Raw genomic sequence first — 27,545 nt, 5'->3', positions numbered from 1 at the left:
AAATATTTTTGCTTTTGATATGCGGGAGAATCCAATTTGGGATTTAAATGTCAAGTGAAGAGAAACCGCCCATTCTCCTGCTTCCCGTTTCACATGCTACTTTGTTTTCCTCCCGCGCTGTCCTTCTCAGTGACGGCGCGTGCTGCCATGACTTCCCCTCGAGAAATTCCCAGAGCCAGCTCTTTTGTGCTGTCATAAACATAAGGGGTGAGGCACTGGCTGGAAATGTAAACTTGGATCAGGCTTCCAAAACACAACAGAACAATTGGTGGTCTTGTCGGGTCCAGTCCTTTAATTGGAAAAAACCATAGCCTTGACTCGGCGGTACTGTTTATAAGGCTCATCCCCACATATAAACGATTTTTAAAAATTATGGAAGACCCACATTTATAAATGCAATGAGTCTTTGTTTAAAAAAAAAGCAATTTATCTGTCTCTTGAATTGTTAACCTTTTTCTTTTTCCTCTTTCCAGCCCAAAGCAAACAAGGAAGAGTTTAGCCTTTTTTTCTCTCTTTTTAGCAGTGGAGTTTCCCACATTTGTGGAAACTGCAGGAGTCAGTGCATTGGGAGTGCAATGGGTAAGTCTCACCCAGGGAAAACCACCTTCGTAATCACTGTATCTCCCTGGCCAGGTACATACAGTTGGGTCTTTTAATTGAAGGTGAGCCACAGGGAAATTGCTGAAGGCAAAGATGTCTTTATGGCACTTTAAATCACTCTGGGGAGAGTGTAATGTTAGATCAGTTAAGTTGCTTTGTGAGCCCTGACTCTTGGAAAATATGTGCTCTTGAGTCAGAGGCGCAAGGGGTCCATGCACATGCACACACACATGGGCAAACACACGTGCAGTTTCCAAAACTTGACTCTATTCTATTAGAAAAGGATAGTCACCTGGGCTCTGTGTACACGACTTGTACCCTGCGAATTAAGGGATGTGGAGGATCTTTGGTTTATGGGGTGAAAAACCCTACTGGCAGGATGGCCATCCAAAAAGCAGCATAATGAAGGGGCTGAGGAGAAACAACTAAAATTAGGCTTCATCTGAAGACAACTATAACTTGGGAAACGCACTGAGTAACATCCCCTGGGACTGCCATCAGAGAAAAAAGAAAACAGCACACTTTAGGGACAGAAGATGCCCTTTAGAGACTGCCCTAATGCAGGCCTCTCCAACTCGGGCAGGCGCTCTGTCCAGTTTGGTGGCCCTAGTGAAAAAGGAGCAAGGTAAATACACACAAGGTCACCCACTCTTCCCTGCACGTGTTCTCAGTATAACAATCCCAAGGGGGATGAATGAATACATACACGTGTGCATGGACACACACAAACACAGAGAGCTCAAAATGATTTCTTGACAGTTCTAGCTGAGCCTTAGAAACAGAAACAGGGCCCATATCCAGGCTGCAGTTGGTACAGGCTCTCCTAGCTGTTGGCCTGAGTTGTTTGCCTCTCCTTTCGGGCTTGCCTCTGGTAATTAACTTACACATATTTTAAACAAAAAACAATGTCATTTTTAAGTGTATAACAAATGATAATGTGATTGTTAACTTGCCCAGTTTGGGTTGTACATATGGTCATAGGAAGTGAATCAGGTCCTAGAAACACCATGACGTGTATGTATTTTTAACACTTTGGAGGAAAGTCATTGTGGGAACTTGACTATTTCTTTGATCTTCTACCTTTCATTTTGTCACCGCTGAAGTGGAAACCAATCACTGGGTGTGGCAGGTACCCTCTGACATGGGTCCCCATGATTTTACCTCCTGTGCAATCATTTCTTCTGAAATCACTTCCTTTTGAGTGTGGACTGGTCCTGGTTACAGCCTCTAATAAATAAAGCTTGGAAAAAGTGACAAGGCGTCACTTCTGAGATGGCTATAAGAGACTGTGACATCCCTCTTACTTGTACTCTTTCTTCCCTTCTTGCATGCTCACACTAATGAAGCAAAATGCTATGTGTGAGCTGCCTGATGAAGAGGCCCCCCCAAAATGCAGGAGGCCTCTGGCTAACAGCTTGTGAGGAGCTGAACCCTCAGCTCAAGGTACTGATCCTGCCAAAAAGCATGTGAGCGAATGTGCAGTGGAACCGTGTCTGCCCAGGTTTGAGAGGGTTGAGGCCCAGCTGACACCTCCATCGCTGTCTTGTGAGTTAAGCAGTGCTTGATTCTTGACATGCAGACACTGTGAGGTAATAAAAGTTGTTGTTTAAGCCATCAAATTTGGGGGGTAATTTGTTACACAGCAAACAATAGCCGATATACCATTCTAAAGACAGTTCCCATCATTCATTGGTAGACCGAATTTTTTTTAAGGTAAATACATACTTGTACAAATTATTACAAGTTTCCTTCCACATTTTTTCTTGGGATGAGAAGTATTGTTTTTAATCTCACTACTTTTCTTTTTCTAAAAGAATCTGTTAGATTATCTGTATTTAAAATGGTAAGAATGCTCCCAATGAGGTAAGACTGTTTACCCACTGAATTCTGTCTTTTCTCTAGTAACATCTTGAATTTGCTATTTTAACTACCTACGTTGAATTCATTTACAAGTAAATTGTGATTTTAGCCCAGTTTTGTTTATTTTTTAGCAACAAAGTAATAGATAATCAAGATAAATAATGAGTGATTATTGCCTTTTTTGCACAAAACTAATTCCATAAACATTTATTAGGTAGTTAATTCTATTTGAATCTGTATTATACATGTTAGGGGATAACTTAGTATTTATAAACAGAACAGATGATCTTTACTTGAAATAGTCTCTCAAAAACAGACGGGTCTTAGCATTTAATTAGTTTTAAGATTTTAGCCACATACTCTTGTCCTCTGCCACCCACTCAAAAATTGTCTCCAGATGTTCAACAAATAACCAACAGAAGTGGCAATTTGGCTAGCACTGATCTAGGACTTAAGGAAATATACCCAAGACCATATCTTGGATTGTTGCCAAAATCATTCCAACAACAGGATGCCTGTCTCCCCACCTATAAAGTGGTGAGGGAGTTCTCAATGCCCAGTTTAGGGTTATATAAAACCCATTTCTTGCAACACCCCAAATTTTATGCATATAACTTGTGATGAGAAACCAACCTGTGGGAAACCTGGTTTGGTGAATAACAGCTTTTCTATTTATGGTTTAAAAACCATCGAGTATCTCATGATCTATGTTAAATAAGAGTAGAACGCACTGGTAGTATTTTCTTTTCTGGGAAACACAAAAAACTAAATAAAAACAGATTAAACCTTAAAACTGTCCTGTTGGGAATAAATACTTGGGAATGCGCATTCTTCTGACTTTCCTGCCCCGTCACAGTGCGCTCCATCAGCATCGACCAAGACAGTCACTATGCCAACACTGGCAATGTAGATAAGTACAAGCTAACACGTGAATGATAAATGTGAGAAGGATGGTTTTAATTACACTGAAGAAGTTTCCACACGCATCTCATTTCTGCTCTACAAACCCAACAGCTTCACCTCAGGGCTTTGATCAAGGAGAAAAAAACAGTTCTGTGACCACTGAGTAAGGTTTTCTTCTAATGGGGAGTGGATAGAGCAGAGACTGATGGATGGCATTCAATGCCATTTGACTTCACAGGATTCATTGCTAATATCACCTTCCTCAGAGCATTCATGTTTTCCTGGTTCTGTATGGAGACTTCTACAAAGTCTGAAATGTGGGTGTTCTAGAAATCTTGGCTGTTTATGAAGAATGGGAAGCTGGTTTGCTTCCCGGTCATAAGAGCAGGCACTTCCTGCCTGGTGTGGCCACACCTTTGACAAGTCAGATGCCCTGGGAAAGCTCTGCATTCGGACAAGACACCAGTCTGGGGCCCGCAAAAGTGCTTCATGCCACTCCTGGCCCTGACCCTTTGGGCACGGATGCACTCATCTTTCCCGGGTCACGGAGACCAGCAGCACAGGTGGCCTGCAGTGAACACTTCTTGCCTGCCTTGTGGCACCTAATGCTCAATAGCTCCACTTTCTACAGGAGGCAGAACAGAGACATGCCTGGAATTTAAGTCTCAGTGAAGAATTCTATATAATTTGACAGAGAATCACATGATCTCCGCAAAAAAGGTAAAGGACTGACAAAATGAACTTGCTTGCATTTGGAAACAACATTAACAAATTGAGCAAAAACAATAAAATCATCTTTTTTTGCAAACCACTATGTTTTTAAAATGTTTTTTTAGCTTACTCAGAAAAACAGTGGATCTGGCTCCCAAAAGAACAACTTTTGACAGTGAATAATGCTATTAAGTTACCACCTGGCAGCCCTTAGTTAGGGGCTTCCATGGAAAAAAGGTAGTGTGGCTTGGTGGTAAAAGTAAACGTTCTGAAAACAGAGTGCTTGGAAAGTTACTTACCTCTCTGCTTATTTTCTCATCTTAAAAATTGGAATAGAAATAGTACCAGCCTCATAGGATAGTAAGATGTCAATGGGCATGCAATAGAGATAGCATAGAATAAGTACTCAGTATATTATTTTTACTATTAACGGAAAAATATAAAACTTTCCCTGGCTTACATGATTTGAAATTTATTTTACTAAGTGCAAATTACAAACCAATCTATTTCTATGGTAAGAAATAGTGCTTTCAAATTCTATGTCAAAGAGCATTTTTTCCTTCCAATCCATCACAGACCAATACTTCTGCAAAATTAATAAAAATGAATTACTAGAAAACTAACATGCACGTGGGACAAAGATATATTAAGACCTACGCCTAAATTTCAGAGTCCAATGTTCCGGAGAGCTTCCTCTGGATTTCTGTCCCTGTGTCTTTGCCATCTGGTCACACAGTGCACAGATGAACATCTGTCCGCTGACCCCACTGGGAGCCACACCGCTGCAGAAGACAGCTGGTTGTCATTGGGACTGCACCTGTTTCTCCGTTAGGGAATTCTCTTCCTCTTGAGCGGGCAGTCCCCTCTAACACAGAGATGCCCAGACTTGGATGGGAAGCTAGGTAGGAGAGGAAGTGGAGGAAGCACAGAGTCGGTTCTGGGAAGTGGTGCAGACAACAGCAGTGCCCTGAGCCTCCAGAAGCAATGGTAGCAGTGATGCCACAAGCAGCCTGGGAGGTGTAGGCCAGGATCCTGCTCGACTGAGGTCCACTGCCCTTGGTGGGGAGCTCCTGGGACTTGCTCTGAGATTCTCCTGGAGAGTTTGTGATCTACTTAATGTTCTCTTAGTGAGTTCTTTCTGCTTAATTACTTGATAGATTCGTACTGCTCAAAACCAAGCACCATGAGTAGTTCACAAGGACTTGAATGACACAGTGAAGAAGATGGGCTGTCCTGACACTTGGCGTCTCGTTGACTCTGGCCACCTTATGGCTGTTTACAGACACATTTTGGTATTATCTCACTATTAACCCTAGCCCTACTGATTTCCATTTCATCTTGTTCCCTGTACCATAGTCATACATGTAAAGACACCCTTCAGTTTAGCTCCAGAGCCACACCGAAAATCAATGAACATTTTGTACTGACAAGTTGATGTGACATGGGCCAGGAGGTAGGCCACCTGTCACAATTCTGAAATAAACTGGTCTTCCCGGGGTGTCCCAGAATTTATACTGGGAATTCACCCTTTTGTGGTCTTAAGCAAAAAATGTAGCCCTGCAAAGCTGACTTCCCATGTGGGAGACAGTTCAAGTGACTCTAAAACATGACAGAGGTCATTTTCTGCTCAGTCCATCAAGATCTTCTTAACCCCCGAGGAGGCACAGTGCGGTGAGAGCTCACCTCAGGCTGTGGGCCCTCCCGAGAGCTGCACAGGGCTTGCAAATGCTGTCTATCTAGACTCCTTTTAGGGAAGTTTCAGATTTATAAAAGGAGAAGATGAGGTTTGAGGGTTCCTTTTCCCTTCTTAACCCTGGGAAGCTCGTTGCTGTCCTTACCAGAGTTTTCCTCTGGCCACTGTGGGCACTGAACTTCCCATTTGATTAGCTAGTACCACCTGTATCAGAGTATTTCCTCTTATGTAATCTTCCAGAAGGTCAAGGATTGAAAAATGAACTGTCTGAGATTATGAAGATATGATTTGCATGGTGGTATAGACTTCATATCAAAATGCAATAATTATTGAGAGAGGAAACACCTATTATTGGGAAAAAGCAGGGATCCATGTTTCCACTCAATCTTTGTCCGAGTAGGTAGCTAGCTGACAGCCAAGTTCTTTTGTGAATGAGGGAGTTCAGGGCAACAGTTCTTGACCGTGGCTGCATATTGAAATAACATAAGTACCTTGAAAAATGAACCATGTTTAGTCCCACTTCCTAGAGAGTCTGATACTATAGAGAGTTTTCAATGGATAATCCCTGAAACAGAACCCTCACCAGTTTCTGCACGTGAACCTCAAAATAACAAACTTCTTTAATTCGTTTTTTAATTTTAAAATTATTTTACTGCTGTTCAATTACACTTGTCTGCATTTGCCCCACCCCGACTTTTCCCCCCATCCTAGCCAAATATTATTCTGCATCATTGTTTGAACCTTTATGCTTTAAAGTCAGGTATATTTGTAGTTCAAATCCCACTTATTTTTGATAAATGCGAGCTTCTATTTCAATTTCCTTAACATACACAATTCTTTAAAATAAATAATTACAAAATCAAACACAGGTAACACTTTCAGTAAGCCAGAAACAAGTTAATTGATTAATGGGAGGCGCAAAACCCTGTCCACAGGAGATACATATTTAATGAACTGATGGATGAAAGACTGAGAAGACAGCCTAAACATAATTTCATTTGGTCAACCTTTATGTCAGACAGCAGAGATTTACAATATTTACCCTCTCTGCAGATTTGCTTCCCCAGGGAAAATTAAACTTCTTATAGATAACTGCATATTTCAACTACCTTTTCCCCCAAATTCTGAAAGGTCAATTGTCTTGTCTCAGATCACACAGTGGCCCTGAACTTCCAGCTTACAGTGACCACTGGGTTCATCTGACACCAGCAACTGTTCTCATTCACAGTGGCTCCTCTTTAATGACAGGTAGACATTGCGCCAAGTATCCAGAAGTTCCCTACTTATTCCATGATTATATTCTGATTATGAAAAGAGAAAGATTTATTTTTATTTATTTTTTTAAAGATTTTATTTATGTATCTTTAGAGGGGAAGGGAAGGAGAGAGGGAGAGAAATATCACTGTATGGTTGCCTCTTGTGTGTCCCCTGCTGGGAACTGGCCTGCAACCCTGGCATGTGCCCTGACTGGGAATTGGACCTCGATCCTGTGGTTCACAGGCCCACATTGAAAAGAGAAAGATTTAAAGATTTGAATGAACAATTTTGCTTAGTTTCTTTGCAGAGTTCCTGTTGACTTTAAAATATTCATAGAAAAATTAGAATAGTGTGAATAGTAACAGAGATATTAATTTCCTTCATGTTGCTTGTTAATTTATGTGAAGGGTTCAGTTAATCATTTTTAAATTCCATAGAGATTAAAGAGATGCAATAGCAAAAGATGAATAACCTATCTTTGTCATTCTAATTTCTTGTCATATAGGTCTGTGTAGTTGGCAAGGTAAGTAATGCTGAAAAATAAAATAACTTTCAAAATATTATTTTAGAGCCAACTCTTGGTGGGTACCAAAAGATAGATTCTGTGATAGAGGAAATTAACAAGCCAAACAGAAAATTAATTAACATTAATGTCTAGTCTGCTATGATTTCTGCATTGTTGAGCTCATCTGCAGTGCTGGTTTTAAAAAGATTTGGACCTCTTCCTAACTCCTGTTGATCTAATCACAAGGCTGCTGGAGAAATTGCTGTTTTTTAATGTATCTGCAAAAGAGAAGCATTACCACTGTAACTAGTTAAGTCTCTGAAAGAATATCAATCTCTCGTTCCTGTTCATCTCTAAAGGTTCATCCTGCTCTGTGTCTCTTCACATACGTTCTTGCATGATCTCTTGGAAGACTTTCAGTCCTGGTCCTAAAAAGGGTTTCAGCCTCAAGCAATTGTAGCTTGATTCCCCAGATGCAGACCACAGCCCACCAGCTCCCCAAAGTGCCTGACCACGAGGACAATGTGAGCATGAAAGGGCCATGTGAATCCTTTAGTTGTTCTTGCAGACAACATAGAATACTCCACCCTTGAGATCAGCCACATCTTTTTGAGTAAGTTCCACGGAGATGGCTTTCTTACGGATGGAGTATGAGGAACTGAAGACATCACACAATAACTACAATGGGAGCTGTTTATGTAGATGCCATTATTTCTGTAAATAAAATCCCTCTACATGTACATATGGAACCACATGATAAACTTAAGGTGATGTTCTTTAGATAATGTCTATTTGAGCATTTAACCAGAGAAGGAGCCCACTGATGGAGCCTTCTCTCCCAAATCTCCATATTTCCAGACACTCCACCTGAAGATGGAAGATTGAGCAGCTTCCTGAGACAGCTGCGGTTCAGAACTTAATCCCTAACCTGCAGAGCCTGGTACTGATCTGCAAATTGTTTATAATTCATTCTCAGATAGCACTCTGGCTTCCACATCTTCAAGTCCTCGAGGAACTCTATAGTGCTTAGACCTACTCATTTCCTGTAGGAATCCCATTCCTCCTGGTTGTCTTCCTATTGGACCACATGTTCATCTGTCCTGACCAAAGTACCATGCATGCAGCCAACCAAGGTGTGAGGGTGGCCAGGCTGAGCTGTTCTGACCCATTAAATTTTGGAGGAGGTAAAACCTACCTCCCTTTTAATACAGCTGTTGAAACCAGTGGTGGTCTTATCTTCCACCTCCTTCCTTTTCAAACTTCCTGTAGCTGACTGATCTTCTTTTCCCCAAGCTAGGCAACTTAGAGCTTATTCATCAGTATGCTGAACTGGTCCTTTTGCAGAAGCACTGATATTATCCAAAAATTTTCTCATATCCTTGTCTTCCACTGTTGTGTCTTGCTAAATCAAAGCAGCTGAATTTGATACAAGTTCAATGTCATTTCCTTCAAGAATATACTCATCTTTGTGGGCTTGAGATACTGAACAAACAACATCTGACCTCATCTCAACCATACAGTTACATTTTTTGCCCAAGAAATTTCTAATTTCGACAAGTGAACTGTTCTCCTGAAAAATCGTGTTGATGGGGAACTGAGTGTCCATGGACCTCACCTTGTAATGGAAGCCCAGTGTGACACCCTCGATCACTTTCTGTGACTGTACATTGTGCAAAATAGGTGGCCAGTGCCTTTCTATTTCCCCACCATTTGTCAACCTGGAGCCTCTTATTTTTCTTTCCAAAGAAGCTGAGCTCTACGTTGATGTATTTAAAGTCTATCCACAGGGTGCCTCTGGGGCCCTTCACTATAGCTGTCGACATTTTCTGGAATGTCAACAGTGTGATGGTTTAGAACGGTTTTCATCCTCACAGTAGATGCCTGTCCTAGGTATTCTTGATGCCTCCTGCCTGACCTGAACCTGGGCTACACCAGCCCCGAGAAGTAAAAGCAGAACCTAGGATCCCCACTAGAAACCAGAAAATGTCAATACGTTCAAAAAGCTTCCCAGGTGATTCTAATGTGAGCCAAAGACACAGCCCCTGAGCACCTCTGCTTCCTGTATTCATTCCTCCTGTAATCGCCTCCCCTCAGGTATGGGCCAGGCCTGGTTGACTGCCTTCTGGGAAACAGAATTTCGGGAAAGTGATGGGATGTAGCTTCTGAGATTCAGTTATAAAAGCATGTGACTTCTGTCTTGTCACTCTGTCTTTTCTTCTAGGCCTGTTCACTCCGATGAGAAGCCCATATGGCAAGAAACTGAGGTCAGCCTTTAGCCCACAGCCACTGAGGAACTGAGCCCTCATGCCAACAACCCATGCATGATGAATGGACTACAGTCAGCAACCACGTGAGCAAGGTGGGCAGTGGCCATGTCTCCAGCTGAGCTTTCAGATGACCAAAGTTCCAGCTGGCGCTTTGACTGCAGTCTTGCGAGGGATTCTGAAGCTTAAAAACCCAGCTGACCTGTGCCAGGACCCTGACCCCAAAAACAGTGAAAGAAAAAATATGTATTTTTATCTTTACTTGACAAATAAAAAGTATATATTTTTAAGGTGGTCAACACGATGTTTTAATATACCAATACATTGTGAAATAATTGCCACTATTAACCTAATTAACATATCTCTCCCTTCTCCTAGCCACGATATTTTTTTTTATTGTGGTGCAAACACTTAAGGTCAACCCAATGTGTACTGTGTTAAGTTAGTAGGCCTTGGGGTAATTTGTCACACAGCAATAGATAACTAAAACACACAGTCACTAGTGATAACTATTTTGGGGGAAAAATAAAGCATAAAAGAGCTCTAGAAAGTGATGGGAATGGGAGTGAAGGAAATAACTGAAATTGTAAAAAGTATTACCAAGGGAGGCCTGACTGAGAAGGTGCCATTAAATAGAGACTTGAGGGAGGTGGGAGAGTGAGTCATGCAGACACCTGCAGGGAGATCCTTCCAGACAGAGGGGCACAGCTGTGCATTGGGGTAGAAGGAAAGATTCTCATGGGTTGGCCCTATGTTGAGTGCTTGTATTTTTCTCAGGCTACGCACACAGAAGCCTAAGAGATAGACATGAGACTATATCCATTTTCAGATGAGGGCTGTCAAGCTTAATACCCCAGAAATACACTACCATAAGAATTGGGGGTGGGCATGAAACACAGGGCAGTTGAGCCCATGTCTATGCCAGAGAATGTGTATTAGCTTCCTATTGCTGCTATAACAAATTGCCACAGATTTAGGGGCTTAAATAATGCAAATTTATTATCCGACAGTCCTGTAGGCCAGAAGTTCAACACGGTTTCTCACAAAGAGAAGATCAAGGTGTTGGCGGGGCTGCATTCCTTTCTGGAGGTTCTAGGGGGAATCTGTTTCTTTGCTTGTTTAGGTTGTTGACAGAATTCAGTTCTTTACGGTTGTAGGACTTTGTTTTGTACAATAGGTTGGAGGTTCCAGCATAATTATGATTATTACGAGACGACCAAACATTTTATTTTAGGTGTTATTTCCCATTTTTTTCATTTTCAGCTTAAAATCTCAAGAAATTTCCTTTGGCCACTCTGCTTGCTTCATTTTCCTGTTCTCATCTCTTAGCAAAGACGTCCAATGCGGCCAGGTTACCAGTGAGGACTTCTGACTAAGCGTTGCCCATCATATTGGGATAGCCTAGTGTTAGTGATACTATTGGACCCTTTGGGAAGCTGAGTTTGATTTACTTTCAGATGAGCTTGTTCAACGAAGGAGAATGCTGAAACGGGCCACCCTGCCACACTGAACCAGAACGTGCCTCCGAAGCAGCTGAACGGGATGGGGATGCGCAACAGGAACGTGAGCGACCTTGAGTAGGAACTGCAGCTGGGGAGTGCTGACCTGCAGCAGAAAGGAACCTCGGTCCCATGGACCCATGTGCTTACTCGCCTGACACGAAGGAACCTCTCCCCTCACTCTCTTCTCTATGTCATGTCCAAGGTGAGGCTGGCATGGCCGCTCATTCCCACCTAAGAAAGCCGCCGGGGGACTCCGGCATTTTCTTGTATGTGTATGTCAGTGTGTGTTAAGAGGTTAAACTTCTGTATGGTTGTGTGCGCACACCGCACAGACATATATCTAGAGGGGCTCTATTCCCACGTGTTATATATGGCAGAAAGTTTACACAATGACCTGCTCTACTAAAGTTTCCCGAAGGCGCTGCCAAGGGGCAGACCATCCACTCTGAATTACATCTCATTGTATCTGCTCTCTCCTTCCGGTGCCAATAAGTAGTAAAAACCCAAGGGTGGAAAGCCATGAAAGGGCTGAGAAAATCCCTAATAATTAAGGATTTCCAGTATTAATCTTTTCCACTTGGAGCATGTGCTTTCCAGCCATCACTTTATTTTTAGGGCCCATTTTTATTTAAGAAGACGGAGTGTTGATATCTTTTCTTTTACCAGAGAGTACAGAGTTCTGGTCACATAAATCAAGGCAGAAATTTGATGAGTGCCAGGCTAGTCTGATCCGCTCGGACTTGGTTTTAAAAATATTTCCATGGGAACCTTGGAGAGTGGTGGATGTGGTCTCGCTCTGCTGACAAAATTCCCCTTACTGCCCACCACTGTTTCTCTGCTGCTCTTCCTGTTTCTGGAAGCCCTGTCACTGATCTTCCAAGGCTGGAATGGGAGCAGGAGCCACTGCTGTGTTATGCACTAGACTTAGGGCTGGGTGTTGAGGACTCAGAAGTGATTACAATGGACAAAATTATAGGATTAGCCCTCAGGTCTTCTGGGGGGTGAGGGAGGAACAAACCTTGGCAGAAATAGTGTATCATAAATATCACAGAGCAAGTAGAGAAACCTGATGAGAGAAGCCAGAATGCAGAAACGTAGCCAAAGAACATGGGTTACGTTTCAGTTGGACCAAATCAGTGGATTTGGCAGAACCAGTAGTTTTTTATTTCTTATCACAATCAGACTTAACATATTAAAGAAAATATTTCCACTGTGAGAAATAGAAAACCACCTTAAACTAGCCTTCAGGTAAGATGGAATCTCCTGGCTGATGTAACCACAACGTTCTGGTGGAGGCTTACTTTATGCTGGCCATTCAGGTGTTCTATGAATGATCTCAGAGAACTGACTTTTCTCCTAGGACCTGGCTGTTGTTTTCAACCCCTGAAGGATTCTCTTTATGTGATGGGAAGGATTAACATTTTAAACTCATGAGATACCAACAATTCCAAATCTCCGCAGAAAGGAAACCATCTCTGGCTCCAAGCATCCATTCCAGTCCCCACACAGAAGGCCTCTTGTGGGCCAGCAGGCACCATTTGTCCAGCTTCTGTGGAAGAGGTGGAAGCCCCTGATTGATAGCTCCATCCCACTCCCAAGAGTGGGGATGAGCACGCCCCCAGAAAAAGGATCCAAGGAGGGCCAATGGGAACCACAGCTCTCCCCTGGAGGCCTGCGGGAGATCCTGGTCCCACAGCGGGAGAGACCACCTAGAAAGGAAATGGGAGCTGACCTGGATATACAACAAGGGCATTCTCAGCAATTCAGCCTCTCATAGAACCCAAGGGAGAAACATTGGAATTGCTACTAGATTTATTAGAGAGATGCAGAAGCAAAGATGATTCTGCAGCTGTAACTCCTATACTGCATAAAGCTGAACTCTCCATCAGCACTTCACAAATCTATGGAGAAAGCTAAAGATTGATGACAGGCCTTGAAATCTCAAAATATCTTCTCTCCTAACCCTCACATTCTCACTCAGCATTTTGCTTACCCTGTTCTTGGTTTCTGGGTTTCTCTCTCTCCTTTCTCTCTCCCCACTATGCACCCCCAATACATTCTCTCTTTAAAATAGCTCTTTGTAAAACAATACACAATAGCACTATTTGGGGAGGACAATTACGTTCAATCCACTTTTACTTAGAGCTGTTTTCACCATAATTGTTGCTGAGATGAAATACCGATCTTTCCATGTTGAGAAAATTAAAAGTGCCTCAAGGGTCAGAGAAAACAATCCTCTAAATACAAGCTTCAGGGAAAATGCCCACATAAATTGACTGCTCCCTTCCTGACACCACAACATGTAATTCTCTAGTTTTCCCAGAAGAATAGATCTCTGACCCATTCTTATTATCTTCAAAGAGGCCAGCAGTGGGACCCCTCAGCCCAGAAGGCCCACAGTGGCCAAACAAACAATTGTGTAGATTTTTTTTCTAAGACAAAATCTACATGACCAAAGATGTTATGGGAGAAAAGGCTCCCTTTTCCCAGAAATGGTGCACCAATGGGAGAAATGTAGGTCTTCTTTCAGTTATACAGGGAATGGTGGCAATTCTAAACTTTGTCACATGTGGACACAGCGAAGCGCAAAACATGCAATTACAAGGCGAGCGAAGCTGGCGAGTGGTGCTGAGACAAGATGTTCCCTAACCATGGGTGGAATTAGCTACATGACTGAAGTCAAGGTCTAATACATGATATGCCTAGCAGAGAAGACCAGTAATACATTTATAAGTTAGAAATATATATCTATTGACACATGTGTAAACACACATGTGCATATATTCATGCACAGAGCTATATGTGATCAGAAATGTCCAGATGTCAATTTAATGAGAAATGGTTCCTGTATTTGTAACGTTCTCTGTGACTAATCTGTTCTGTAGGAAAGACCCAATTTTTGTCTAAATCTAACCTGAGAGTTCAGTTAGAAATATCAGAAAGATACATTATGGTAAGAAAATATATTCAGAGTGTGTTAAGGCATAGAAATACATATTTTCTAATTCACATATAAATCATATTTAATTTTACTTAAGTTGAAGGTCTTATAAATTTAAATCTGTACCTTTCAGGATAAACTGCCAGTACAAACTGCACCCTAAAGTCCCTTCTCTCAGACCTGCAACTTCTCATTCCCTTCTTTTTCTGAAGGCAGTTATTAACACGCAGCTTTGAATTGAGGGTGCTGTTTATCAACTCAACAACTTCACTCAGGTTCCTGTCTCTGGAAGGACCTGCCCATGAACTCTGCCCTTCTCCTGAATATCCTGCAAGACTTAATTTAAGTCTACGTCCCACAGAAAGCTTTTCTTGAGTTACCCAGTCTAAGGAAGATGGTGGCTGGTCCCATAGATAACATTTATCATGTAGACTGATCACACAGACCAATCACAGCAGTGATTGATTACTTGTTCAGCTTTGGCATAGCATCTGTGTACCTTCAGTAATTCTGACGACGTTTCCCCAGACGTCCCTCTGTGGTAAGCAGAGTAATTGCCCTCAATATATCCACAAGTCAGCCCCTGGAACCTGTGAGCATTACATTTCACTGCAAGAGGACTTTGCAGATGGAATATGCATATTGACAAAATGTCTTGACAGTCTCCAAATATTCAAAACTGTCTATAATTGGATGTTGATCTGTATGTTCTGATTTTCTCACTTGCTACCTGAGAAGAACTGAGTCTCAGTGATGAAGATCATCACTCTATTAAGTCATTCACAAACTATGGGACAGGCTTTCTATACCTGGTGCTATTGAAATTTTGAGCATACTAATCTAGGCAGCATCCCAAGATTATACCCACTAGATAACTAATAACAACTTTTAGTTATGACAACAAAAAATGTTCCAGGCACTGTGCAACATGCCCCGTGGGGCAAGATCACCCCAGGTGGAGGATCTCTGAATTGGGGTACGTATGCTTTCATGTGTCACAGGCAGGATGGAATGAAAGAAGGCTAAGAAAGCTTCTGGAACGGCCTGGGCCCAGTGGTTGCCTGTACACTGTGCCTCTAGTCCTGGTGGAGACACTGGGACCCTCACAGACCCCACCCCTCCACTTCTCAGTCACTGCACCCTCTACTCAACCCTGGGGCATTTGGCTTCTGTGATTTCTGCTCAGCAGCTGACCATGCTCACTGGCTTTCAAAACCTAACTTTAAATGACACTGATGAGGAAGAAGAGGAAAAGGATCCATGGTATGTTTTTTAAAATCCCAGCATATTAAAAAGAACATTATATATGGAAATATTTATTAAGCTATGTTAGTGGACATTTTACTGGGCCATGTTGTCTATTAATCATATTCTAGTTCACAGCCATAAAACAGTATTTTATTACATTAAGTTTCTGGCAACCCACCATATACCCGTAAGTATAGGATGGGTCTATAAAACAATCCCCTAGATAATTTAAAAGTTAAAAAAATAGTAAAATCTGAAAAATAGTTCTACTTTAGTTTTGATCAAAAGGGTAATCAGGCTAAAAATAAAAATGATGTAGCTCTTTTAAAAGGAAAGAAAACAAATGATAAATAAAAAGCTAACACTTGACAGAGGAATCTTGCTCCCCTTTGAGTCGGCTGTTGGAAGTTACTAAAGACAGAGTGGTACAAATGTTACATTAGACAATTCCCTGCAAGTGTCTTTGCAAATGAAACTGACAGACACGTGACGGTACGGCCTGTCCTGTAGGAACACCAGCACTTCCTAATACATGCCCTCAGAGAACCCTGCGATTCTCGGACCCCTTTGAGCTACGACAGAGAGGCCTAGGCCGCAAAACCAGTGGGCTTCTCCTAAAAGCCTTTCTTTCATCCAATGAATCCCCCCAAAGAACCAAAATGCTGGCTAAATGGTTTAATGTAGAAGGATCCTTTATTTTTGCTATCAGTGATGATGTGTTAGTTCTGATTATTTCAACTGAGTATTTGACTCATCTCCAACAAGTTTTATATGGATTTATTTCTATATATAAATACACACACATATATATATTTCCTTCATTTTTTCATCTTCTAAGAGTTGTAAGGTTGAAATTTGCTATGGTTCTCTCAGGGTGTAGTAGAATTTTAATGAGAAAATAGAAATAAAATAAGTCTGGAATATGAAGCCATGAACTTGGAAAGGAATCCAAACTGCCATATTGATGAACACTACATTTTCTCGAGCCCGTGTGCCAGCTTGGAGCAATTGTTTCACTTGTCTGTCGCTATTTCCTCAATTTACGGCCTTTGGTCCTTGAAACAGAAACATTTAGAATATATGCATCAAATAAGTATATATGTATACAGGCATACATCAGAAATTGTACATTATATATTAAAACCCACACTTTGCAAGCCATCCTTGCATATAGCTGATAGTAATTAAAAACATTCAGAACTTTATTGGAGGAGAACGGAAACCATCCATTTCTGCATAATTAAAACTAAGCTCAGATATGTTTTCTGGTCACAATGCAATTGCGTTGGTTTCTCCCTCTGCCTTGGACCACAAGGAAACAGTCATCACTTTGACCAACTACCTCCTTTGCTAATCACTTTAAACAGCTCCTCGTTTCTAGAACAAGGTTTTTAAACTGTGTTCCTAAGATCTCCAGGGTTCCACGCACCACTGCAGGCTCAGGGGCTGCCTGTGGAACTAAGGAGAACCTTTGAAGCTGGTTCAGGACTTCTCTAACCAGCAGAGCAGCTTTCAATCAATCTGAATAACAAATGGAAAATTTATATTCTTTAGATTTTCTTTCAAAGAAATTTCAAAGAAGGGCCCACCACGAGAACCAAGAATTACCAGAGCTTTCAAGTCCCTTGTGGAATGACAGCTTGCACCAGAGAATGTGAATTCACTTCACTAAAATCTTCTTCCACCTGAGTCCATATTAAGCCTGATGAGAGGATGAGAGGAGAGCAAAAGGGGAGGAAAAAGGAGAAGGAGAGTTTTGAAAAACAGAATGTGAGCGGAACAAGGCATGTGCTTCCTCCATCACTAAGTTCTGTGGCAAATGGCAGAGGAAGCCCGGTGGATCATTCCCCGGCTGGCGTTTGCAGAGCAGCAGGACGGGTAGACATGCCAGGGCACCAGGAGATATTGGAGGAAAATGGCCCTGAGCTGGCAGAGCAGTGGAGAGAGCCCCTGGGCTTCCCAGGGATGCTCAGGGAGAGGAAAAGAATCAGAAATGCTGTGGGCCTCCCTGTGGAGACACAGAGGGCAGATGCTGGTGGAGTTCAGAAGGATGTTCATTTTGTTTAACACAAAGGGGCAGGCATGGTTCCCCCTAAAGAAGGCAGGCAGATAATGTCTATCTAAGCTTTCGAGAGGGGGCCACCCACCTTGAAAGAGCTGTGAAGGAGTGAGATTCTTGTACACCCACAGGATGATACACATAGAAAACACACATTGAGCTGTGTAACCAAGTTTGAGTGGAGAGTCTCAACTGATGGAGGTATAAAGTTGGAACGCATTTCTGCCACAACTGACTGATTGTGTTCTTTTGACCGAATGTAGGAAACACCCTGCTGATACCTCATTTTTAGTAGCTTTCAGCTGTGAAGATTTTTCTAGTCCCATTTGTATCCCAGGCTCATATTCAATCCAAAGCCTTCCTACCTGTCGCATTTGTGTCTCAAGTGGCTCGCAGAGAGGGGGGTCTGGGTTCTCTGCACTCCCTCCCAGGAAACCCCAGATGAAGTTCATCACTCAGAACCGAAGGCACACCATCCTTTGATTGTCCAGAGCGACTTACAAACTTTTCTAAACACACACAGATACACAGTTTGGGTTGTTTTAGACTCAGAATACACGATTCTGCTGCTCTTCCTCTATGTTTGATAATACATATGAATTCTTTATACTCATGATTTTTTAATAGACTTGGGCAACTTGGTTGGAATAACTCCTAGAAACAATTTACTTTTTAGAAGAAAACCTATAAAATAGAAATGCAGTGTGCAGGTTAAGAGCACAGGCTCTTGGGCCCTGTTGTCCAGTTCGAATGGGTCGGTTTGAGGGAGAAGTCACCGAGCCCCTCAGGCCTCAGTTTCTCTATCTGCAATCTGGGCGCAGTGATCGCACATAATTCAGACGGTTGTTGTGAGGGTTAAATAATTTTGTGTTTTGAACAGTAATTGGCATTCTGAAGTGTTTGTTGCCTGTCATCATTACTATATTTTATGTATTAATATTTGATGCCATACTCCCTGCTGGGTTTGAACCCGATTACTACTACACTTACTACGACGGGCAAACCTTTAGCACCTCTTGGGCTCAGCAGCACTCTGATGGGTAAACGAGAGGGATAAATGGTCCCTTCTGTCCCTCCTCTGGTTAGGGTTTACAGACCATGGCCGGGGCAGTAGAAAAAGGGGGCACTCGTATAGGACATCATGGAATTAAAAACTGGTGAAACCTTTTTGCAAGGTCACGTTGTAACACTGTGTAGAATTTAATGTGTGCGTGCTTTTAGTCTTAGGAATTTTTATTTTTTGTGATTTATCTGACAAAAATACTTGTATACATGCAAAAAGATAAATATACCAGAATGTGTATTGAAGCATTGCTTGTAAAGACCCAAAGCATGCATTCATTAGGAATTGGTTAATTATAATAAATAACACTATCTTAACTTACATTCACTAAAAAGGTGTCTGATACTCATGTAAGTAAACGGCCAAGTGAACAAAAGCGTAAGTTGTAAAGCAGTATGTATATTATGACCCCATCATTTTAAAAAAAGGATATAGAAGAAAAGAATGAAAGCAATAAAAATGCATGTGTGTCTTTACATATGCACAGACTATGAGTTATAAAACTATTTGGTGGACTTACCAGTGCTTTTATCTTTCTGTGTCATATTTTAGCAGTGTGACTGTGGGCAAACTATTGAAAATCTCTGAATCTTCGTTCCCTTAACTGTCAAATGGATACTACTGAATTTTCCTTATTATTATAAGGATTAAGTAAGATAGCAGATTTAGATTCCTTGCCCCAAAGCCAGGCATACTGTAGATGTTTCATAAATGTCAGGTCTCTTCCCTCCACTCCCTAGTAAATTGTTTATCGTAAAAAAAGTAGAAATAAAGTTTCTTGACAATGATTTCCATTTAGCTATGTGAGTAATACAAATTTAATATTGTAAAATAAATTTTTGACAATGCTTACCTTAAATGCATAATTTTTCCTAGGATTATTTTTATTTTAGATGGAATAAAAATGCATGTAACTCAAGGTGGGGGAAAGTGGCTGACTACTTGTAGCATTTTGTAGTTGGCTGGCCTCTCAGGACAAAGAATATACATAATTTTTGTGTCCCAACCCATTTATAATCCAGTAATGCAGTGTAAAGTAAGACTGTTATTTCACTCTAAATGTTTATATACACATTTGCATAAACTTATATAAATATATACATATGTAGATAAAACTTCTTTTTACCTTAATAGTGGCTATCTTTAAGATGCAAAATTACAGGCAAAATTCTTTCTGTTTTTGAACTCCTCTATATTTTCTATATTTTAAAACCTTAATATGTATATTTTGAAATAAAAATGCACCAAAATGTTGCAAATTTTTATTGACTTATATCTAAACTATGTAGAGTTCATCAATAATAAAAATAAACCAAGGTCTTTGATATTAGTTTTGTTTTTATTTTCTATTAAAATTATAGGGGTAAACTAAGTGTTTGCAGCTAAGTGTTTCCCTAATTTGGATGAGGTCAACTGACCTCTGCAAAGGAAGAGAGAACAATGGATTTCAGTTTGTTTCTAATATTAGGAAATGCACTGGGCTTATCGCAACCGCGGACTAGTACCCTGGTTTCACTGCAAACAGTTAAGCAAAACATTAGTCAAGAAGTTGATAAGTATTATTTAGAGAAGATCTGCTTTTTGAGACTTGTCTGCATCTGTTATGATCAGATTAACTAGTGTCTTTGTGAGAAACAAGTAACTATGACAGTGCCCACTCCAGATAGAACTCCACTCAAAAATGTGGGCAAGTTAACATAATGGGCAATTCTTACAAGAAGCCGGGGCAGTTTGTTGCTGGTTTCATCCATAATGACCTACTCCATGCCGAAAGCACAAATATGTAGCAGGTGGTTAAGCATGTGAGAAAAAATACAGTATTACACTCTTAGCATGTTCAAATTCAAAAGGATTAAAAAAATCATCCAGCTGAAAGTCTCTTTTATAGAAAAACACCTGATTTAAACGGGAACTTTTTCTTGAACTTGAACCTGAACCAGATATACCAGAGTCAAACTTCTTCCTTTTTCCCTTTCCACTAAAGCATGCTAATATAATTAACATCCACGGAAGGTCACATGGCCAACAAGCCTGAGTTTACCTACGCAGATTCCACATCCCATTGAATGGGAGAGTTAACATGATGGGTAACAGGATGTTTATCAACAAAATGCTTTTGCCATTTGGTTTTTTCATATTTAAGTTGACCTATTCATTACAGTCAACTCTTAAGTATACATACTTCTGAGGACAAACGCTTGTGAGTGTTGCACGTCTAAATGAGCCTAGCATGCCTGGGCTCCCTATAAATATTTGTCAGATAAATGGATAACAGATGGTTATTTGCTATGTGGATTTCACAGCTCTTTTACCTCTCTCTCTTATTTCTGCTTCATATTGTGGTGCCAGAACCATTTCTCTCTAAAAGCAGAAAGATGAAATCAGAGTAAGGAGTCTCTCAAGTGGTCCAGTTTATCTTATTGAATATTTTGGTCCAATGGCTTGGCAGAGAGGAACTTAGTAAATGTTGATGAAAACAATCTGTTACATCTTTGTCACTGTTCATTAAGAGAGTTGAAAGGATCATATATCTGTACATCATTCAAGAAGGTAGCCAATACTACAGTTGATGTGGAATTTAGAGTTGGGTCCTTAACAAATTCAAGTTCCATACAGCTGCCACATTGATTTTCCTAAAATCATCACTATAGGAGACATTTCAAGTTCCTGATCATAAACACAAAACCCTTGTGATCGCACTCCTGCTGATCCCTTGATACCCTTAACTTCGTGCCCTGCCCTTTCCTGCTGTGTACTTAAGAATCCAGGGCTCTGAAAGGCTTTACTCCGAAGTCAGAGCACAAATATAGCTGAATGCCACGGATGTAAAGGGCTCAGACTGCAGGAAGACAGTGTGATATGTTCCTCCAGGAGGTCTTCTCTCGGGTACTCCACTTTAAACATTTCTATTGACTCCCTAGGACCAGGATTGAGTCCCACAGCTCTCACTATTCCTCCTACCAGCCCTACCAGCTCCCACTACTCCCTCCCACCAGCTCCCAAAGGTCTCAACTCAGGACCTTTGCCATGTGGTGCCCTTTCCTTGGTAGGTTCTTGGGTCTCTTCCTTCAGCTGGCAACCACTTTCTCATCCTCTGAATCTCCATTCAAGTCATGACCTCCCTAAAAAGACAGAAGTACAGATAGAGACTACACCCTGAGTCCCACCTCCCCAACCTGCCCCACGCTAGGCCAGATGTCTCTTCTCTGCTCTCTGTAGCACCCAGTGGCTCCACATTTAACCCCTGCATTCACTGTGTTGTGTCAGAGCACAGCATTTCTGAACACAGAGTCTGAAACCAGTGCACCTAGACTCAAATCCTGTCTCCTTTTCTTGCCAGTGGGTTCAGGGATTTCATTTGTAAAATAGATGGGATAGTAGAAATTAGCTCAGAGAGAGGAGGAGGAAGCAAACCAATATATAAAAAGCTTTACACCAGTAAGTCCTCATTGAGTATGAGCTATTAATGGCGTTTATTTGTTATTTGTTCTTCAGCCTTGATATCTTGGTTCATATTCTCAGGGGAAAAATATCTTAATTGTTGTATATCTTTCCCTGCTCATATTGTGCTTGGCTAGTAAGTTCTGTATACACTGAACTTCTAAGAATAAGTTACCAGAGTGCAAAAGGGTGTTTGGGGAGGGTAGAAGAGGATGAAGGAGATCAAATGTATAGTGGTGGAAGGAGACCTGACTTTGGGTGGTGAACACACAATACAGTATACAGAGGATGTATTATAGAATAATACACTTGAAACCTATGCAATTTTATTAAACAATGCCATGCTAATACACTTAATAAAACTTATTTTAAAAATAAGAGAATAATTTTAGAGTCATGGAATCCTGGAACTCCAAGTGTGTAAGCATCAACACTTAGTTCCAAGTTCACGGAGCAAGGAAGCACCATGTAGGCATGGAGAGCCATTTCCCAGAGAGGGAACAATTAAGCATTTCAGGTGATTCTATCCTTGAGTGTAAACATGGCCTCCTCCATCGACACAGTCCTCGTAGAGCTTCTGAATAATACTCAACTGCTTCATGTCCATGCAAGGTATTCACTTATAGTTTTCAACAGAAAGTGTCAATTACAGGATGTCTGATAAATTCATCCAGAAACACAAAGAAAAACAGATGTTATTTTCCAAATCTTATCAAACGATTCCCTTTCTCTTTACTCACTGGGGTAGTTTTGGGCCAAATATGATGGTAAAGTCATTTGCCTGCCCCCAATCACGTGCAGGCTTCAGAGGGAGGGACTGTCAGAGTAAGTAAGATATTTGGATTTCCCACACTCTGAGTAAGCTCTTCCTTCTCTGGGTGGTTAAAACAAAGTATTTGATTTGCCCATTTTTCTACTGATGAAAGATGACAGATCCAATAGTTGATCTCATGAATGGAAATCTTGATATTGTATAATTGCAGTCTTTCTGTTTCCATTGTGACCAATTCAATGTCAGAGAGATGTTCCAAAGTCTGCACGGACAGTGCTAAGGTTACCTGTCTGCACCCTCGAAGTCCTAGCTGGCTTTGACCTGGAAGAAACAGACCAGGTGAGCAGAGGAGAGAGGATGGATCGTGTGTGCTTAGCTATTTGTATTCTAGATAACTGTTCATTGTATTTTAGACATATTCTTCACTAGAGAAAAGGGAACTGGTTACATGTCTATCTGTGAATTAAAAATTCTCCTTAGAAGGAGACCACTGGGTAGCTTCAGGTAGAAAAAAATTGCTGTTTTTTTAGATTATTTATGCATTTACTGAAGTCTGCAGGCTCATTTTTTTCTATTTTGCTATTTATTTCTTTGACTATAACAATATGCAAGCTCATATTTGTCCTTAGCTCCCCAAATTCCATCAACTACCTGACTATTCGAAGGAATTAAGAAGACATGGAAACTATAAACTGAGGTACATGACAAGGAACATTTATTCAACTCCCGTAGATTTGACCCGGATAATTACTGTACACTAAGAGACCCCTGTTGACTAAAATTCTCACCCTTACAACGAGACAGAAAAGGTGTCATTGTGCTGCAAAGCAGGTTTTAAATGATTGGAACGACCCATTATTTCATCAGTTCGAACGGATTTCTGTAGCTGATAAAATGAGTTCTACCCTCATGGAGGACCGGGAAAGAAGTTCCTAATTAGCAGGCGTCCTTCCCAGGCTTAGGTGCTCTAGCGACCCAAGTGCGTGCTGCGAGTGATTCTGACTCTGGGCAAGCCTGCATTCCGTTCGGATTCCATTTTCCTCGTATGCTAAAACAGGAAAGGCGTCATTTTCAAACAGGAAGTACTTGATGGACGAAAAATTCTATAAGCAGTGGTAAGACTCTCCAAATAGACAAGGGAATGCCAAAAAAAGGAGCGATTGTGAACTGAGCAGGCAACGTGTTCTCCAGGAGACGGCCGGGTGTGTGTGTCCTTGCTGATTACACATTTAATAGCTACACAGCAATGATCTCTATCAAGAAAGACCGCATTTCAGGGCTGTGTTTTCAAAAGGAAAAAGAAAGAGCCCTCTAGGTGAGCCCTTGGAAAGAGGCAGAGTAGTTTCAGACACAGTGAAGAAATCGGGGGGGGGGGGGGNTCCCCAAATTCCATCAACTACCTGACTATTCGAAGGAATTAAGAAGACATGGAAACTATAAACTGAGGTACATGACAAGGAACATTTATTCAATTCGCGTAGATTTGACCCGGATAATTACTGTACACTAAGAGACCCCTGTTGACTAAAATTCTCACCCTTACAACGAGACAGAAAAGGTGTCATTGTGCTGCAAAGCAGGTTTTAAATGATTGGAACGACCCATTATTTCATCAGTTCGAACGGATTTCTGTAGCTGATAAAATGAGTTCTACCCTCATGGAGGACCGGGAAAGAAGTTCCTAATTAGCAGGCGTCCTTCCCAGGCTTAGGTGCTCTAGCGACCCAAGTGCGTGCTGCGAGTGATTCTGACTCTGGGCAAGCCTGCATTCCGTTCGGATTCCATTTTCCTCGTATGCTAAAACAGGAAAGGCGTCATTTTCAAACAGGAAGTACTTGATGGACGAAAAATTCTATAAGCAGTGGTAAGACTCTCCAAATAGACAAGGGAATGCCAAAAAAAGGAGCGATTGTGAACTGAGCTGGCAACGTGTTCTCCAGGAGACGGCCGGGTGTGTGTGTCCTTGCTGATTACACATTTAATAGCTACACCGCAATGATCTCTATCAAGAAAGACCGCATTTCAGGGCTGTGTTTTCAAAAGCAAAAAGAAAGAGCCCTCTAGGTGAGCCCTTGGAAAGAGGCAGAGTAGTTTCAGACACAGTGAAGAAATCGGGGGGGGGGGGGGGGGGGGGGGGGCCATGGGATGGCCTCAGTCAAACTGGACCCGAGGAAAGATACGCAGGCGCACAGCACACGTTCAAAATGAAAATCCCATGCTGACTCCCTACCACTACATTTTAAGAAGTGATTCAGGCAAATCAAAAAATCAAAAGCACAGATCATTGTATGGGAGATTCATCTCTTTTTTTCATTTTGTGCATGAGATCCCTGAAGGGGAAATGCGAGGTAAGGGTAAGGGATGTAGGTACAGGTAAGACATGTAGATTTTAAGTCACAACTACGATATCTGAACGCAGAATGATAATCGAAATTAACTGTCTGCCATCCCTAGCCAACTGGGGAAAAAAGGGTGTGAGAGTTAACTGAGAACATGCATGAAAGAACTTGCTAAAGGCCCAGAAGTTAAGTTCTGTAAACAGTTATGATTCCTAATGATAACAATAATTATAACAAATGTCTGGGTTTTAAGAGGCCCTTCTACCTCCTACATTTTGAAGATGATGTAGAAATGGTCACAGTATGTACAACTGTGTAAGTGGTCTTCCTATGGTCCCCTTGTCCCAGGGCTCACCTGTCTGATTGGAGGGCCCTTTCAAAGAGATGTATCCTCCTCTGCAGAAGCCGTCGTGGTCCAAAGGAACCATCAAATAGACACTACTCTGCAAGGAAGGACACGAGAGGGCCTGGAACATGAGCTTAGTTCTTAGAGCCCGAATGGGGAATAATATTGCATAATTTCTTTTCAAAATGACTGCTTTTTACCTGGAATCACATTTGCACGCCTCCCTTGAATTTATCAATTCAAAAGTTTCAATATATACATGCCTATTGTAACCTGTATTACCTTAATCTCTTTCCATGCTTCTTACCACCCCTCAACATTTATATAAAGTTTTCCTACATTAAAAAGGAATCATTACTGGTTTAACTTAAAACTGTACAACAGTGTTAATTGGTGACACCCTTTTATGACTTAACATATGTGAATATCTAGAACTGTAAACTCTACGCATATCTAAACTGTAATGCCTCAATGCGGGATTGCTTTTGCTTGAGAAGGGAGGCCCTGAACCAGCCTGCTAGGGTCTGAATCCTCACTCCAGCTCTACTGACTAGCATGTCAGGCAAGCTGAGCAATCACTCTGTGCCTCCGTATTCTCATCTGGACCATAAGAGTACTTCACTCCTAGGAGAACTGAATGAGTTAATACTTACAAGTTTCGAGAACAGGTAAGACAGAAGCAGGAAGATTTTAAGGGACTTCAAGGTTTTACAGGTAGATTGAATTCAGGGAAGCTGTCTTAATATCAACAGCGTTAATAGTCTCATTTCAAGATATAAAAAATTAACATGTAAAAAGTTTGGATGTTGAGTTAGTAGTGATTTGTTTCTTCTCATTCATTCATCTATTCATTTATTGACCAGCTGTTTATTGAGCTTCTTCTGAATAGAAGGTCTCTTTCAGATAGCAATGAAAAGAACAAAAGAAAAAATTGATACTAAATTCTACTAGGCAGATCGAAGGAGAAATCGTACACTGCATTCATGGTAAAATCAGGTGTCTTTTTGCAAATATTTAAATCACAATCCAAAGGATAAACTATGGGAGGAGGTCAAAGCTAATGAAGGGCTTTAAATCCATGGAAGAATCCCTTCCATAAACCATGTATGTCAATGAAGTTCACTAAACTGCACATTACCAGAGCAATAACTTACACTTTCAACTTTAAGAACACCCCCAAATATATTTCATTTTTGCAGCTGCCATCTTGGATTTACTTTTCCAGAAGAGGGAATCATGTCAGGAAACATTAAAGCATTAACTTCGGCTTTGTTTCCTTTTAAACAGCGGATTCAGTGTTCCTGAAAGTCCCATTTGAAATAACAATGAAATCCCTGGATTTTCTGGAGCAGCAACTCCTCTTTCATGAAACAAGTTTTGGGTTCTCAGCCTCCACAAAATCCTGCAGTTACTTTTTGTTGTATTAGAAATCTTAACTTTTGCAGTTCTCCCTTAGTTAAGCAATTCCATTAAAACAGGCATGCATGCATACTTCATTCACTTTTTGTACCCTTTCTTTTAATTTTGCAAGAAGTTATCTTTGATTTCATATTTGAAAAGAAGATAAGTGATGATGTACTGATGTTTAATCCAATTTCAATATGGCTCTTTGCATTTTACTTTATCTGAGTTATTTCAATACTGTTAAGTAATGTTTTATATTTGAGGGATATTCATTTGGCAATATAAACTCTTTCCATTCCTTCAGATGAGGGGTGTTAGCCCTAATTTCCCCAGTGGGCAAGAGGAGATAACTAGGTCTTACTGAGTCTGCTACTTGGCTAGCAGTCAGAGAGCTGGTTAGCACAGAAAATGGAACTGTAAACACATGTTCAAAATCATATCAGAATATTGATTCTACGCTGTCACCCACAATGGGAGCATACTGTGTACATGTCACATCGGACTGGGCTAGTATGTGCAGAAAGATGAATTAGAAGCCCTGGGTCAACTTGCTGCACCAGGAGGGCACACAGAGGTACCTGCTAAGAAGACAAAGGAAATGGTCCACATATTTTCCCCCTCAAGTTGAAAGAAACCA

At 41.2% G+C, this 27,545-nt stretch overlaps 1 protein-coding gene and 2 pseudogenes across 1 annotated transcript in view; all 3 read right to left on the bottom strand.

Moving 5' to 3' along the window:
• Positions 1-27,545, bottom strand: part of FBXL7 (F-box and leucine rich repeat protein 7) — a 344,099-nt gene that overhangs the window by 35,622 nt on the left and 280,932 nt on the right. The window lies entirely within an intron of this gene.
• On the bottom strand, positions 514-641 carry LOC118998897 (uncharacterized; annotated as a pseudogene).
• LOC118998700 (60S ribosomal protein L9-like) lies at positions 8,839-9,395 on the bottom strand (annotated as a pseudogene).

Source organism: Sturnira hondurensis, unplaced genomic scaffold, assembly GCF_014824575.4.
Source record: "Sturnira hondurensis isolate 20B ecotype Veracruz unplaced genomic scaffold, ASM1482457v3 Scaffold0014384, whole genome shotgun sequence".
Classification (NCBI taxonomy): domain Eukaryota; kingdom Metazoa; phylum Chordata; class Mammalia; order Chiroptera; family Phyllostomidae; genus Sturnira; species Sturnira hondurensis.
Note: the sequence above shows the minus strand (reverse complement) of the source record. Positions and strands in the feature narration are given on the sequence as shown.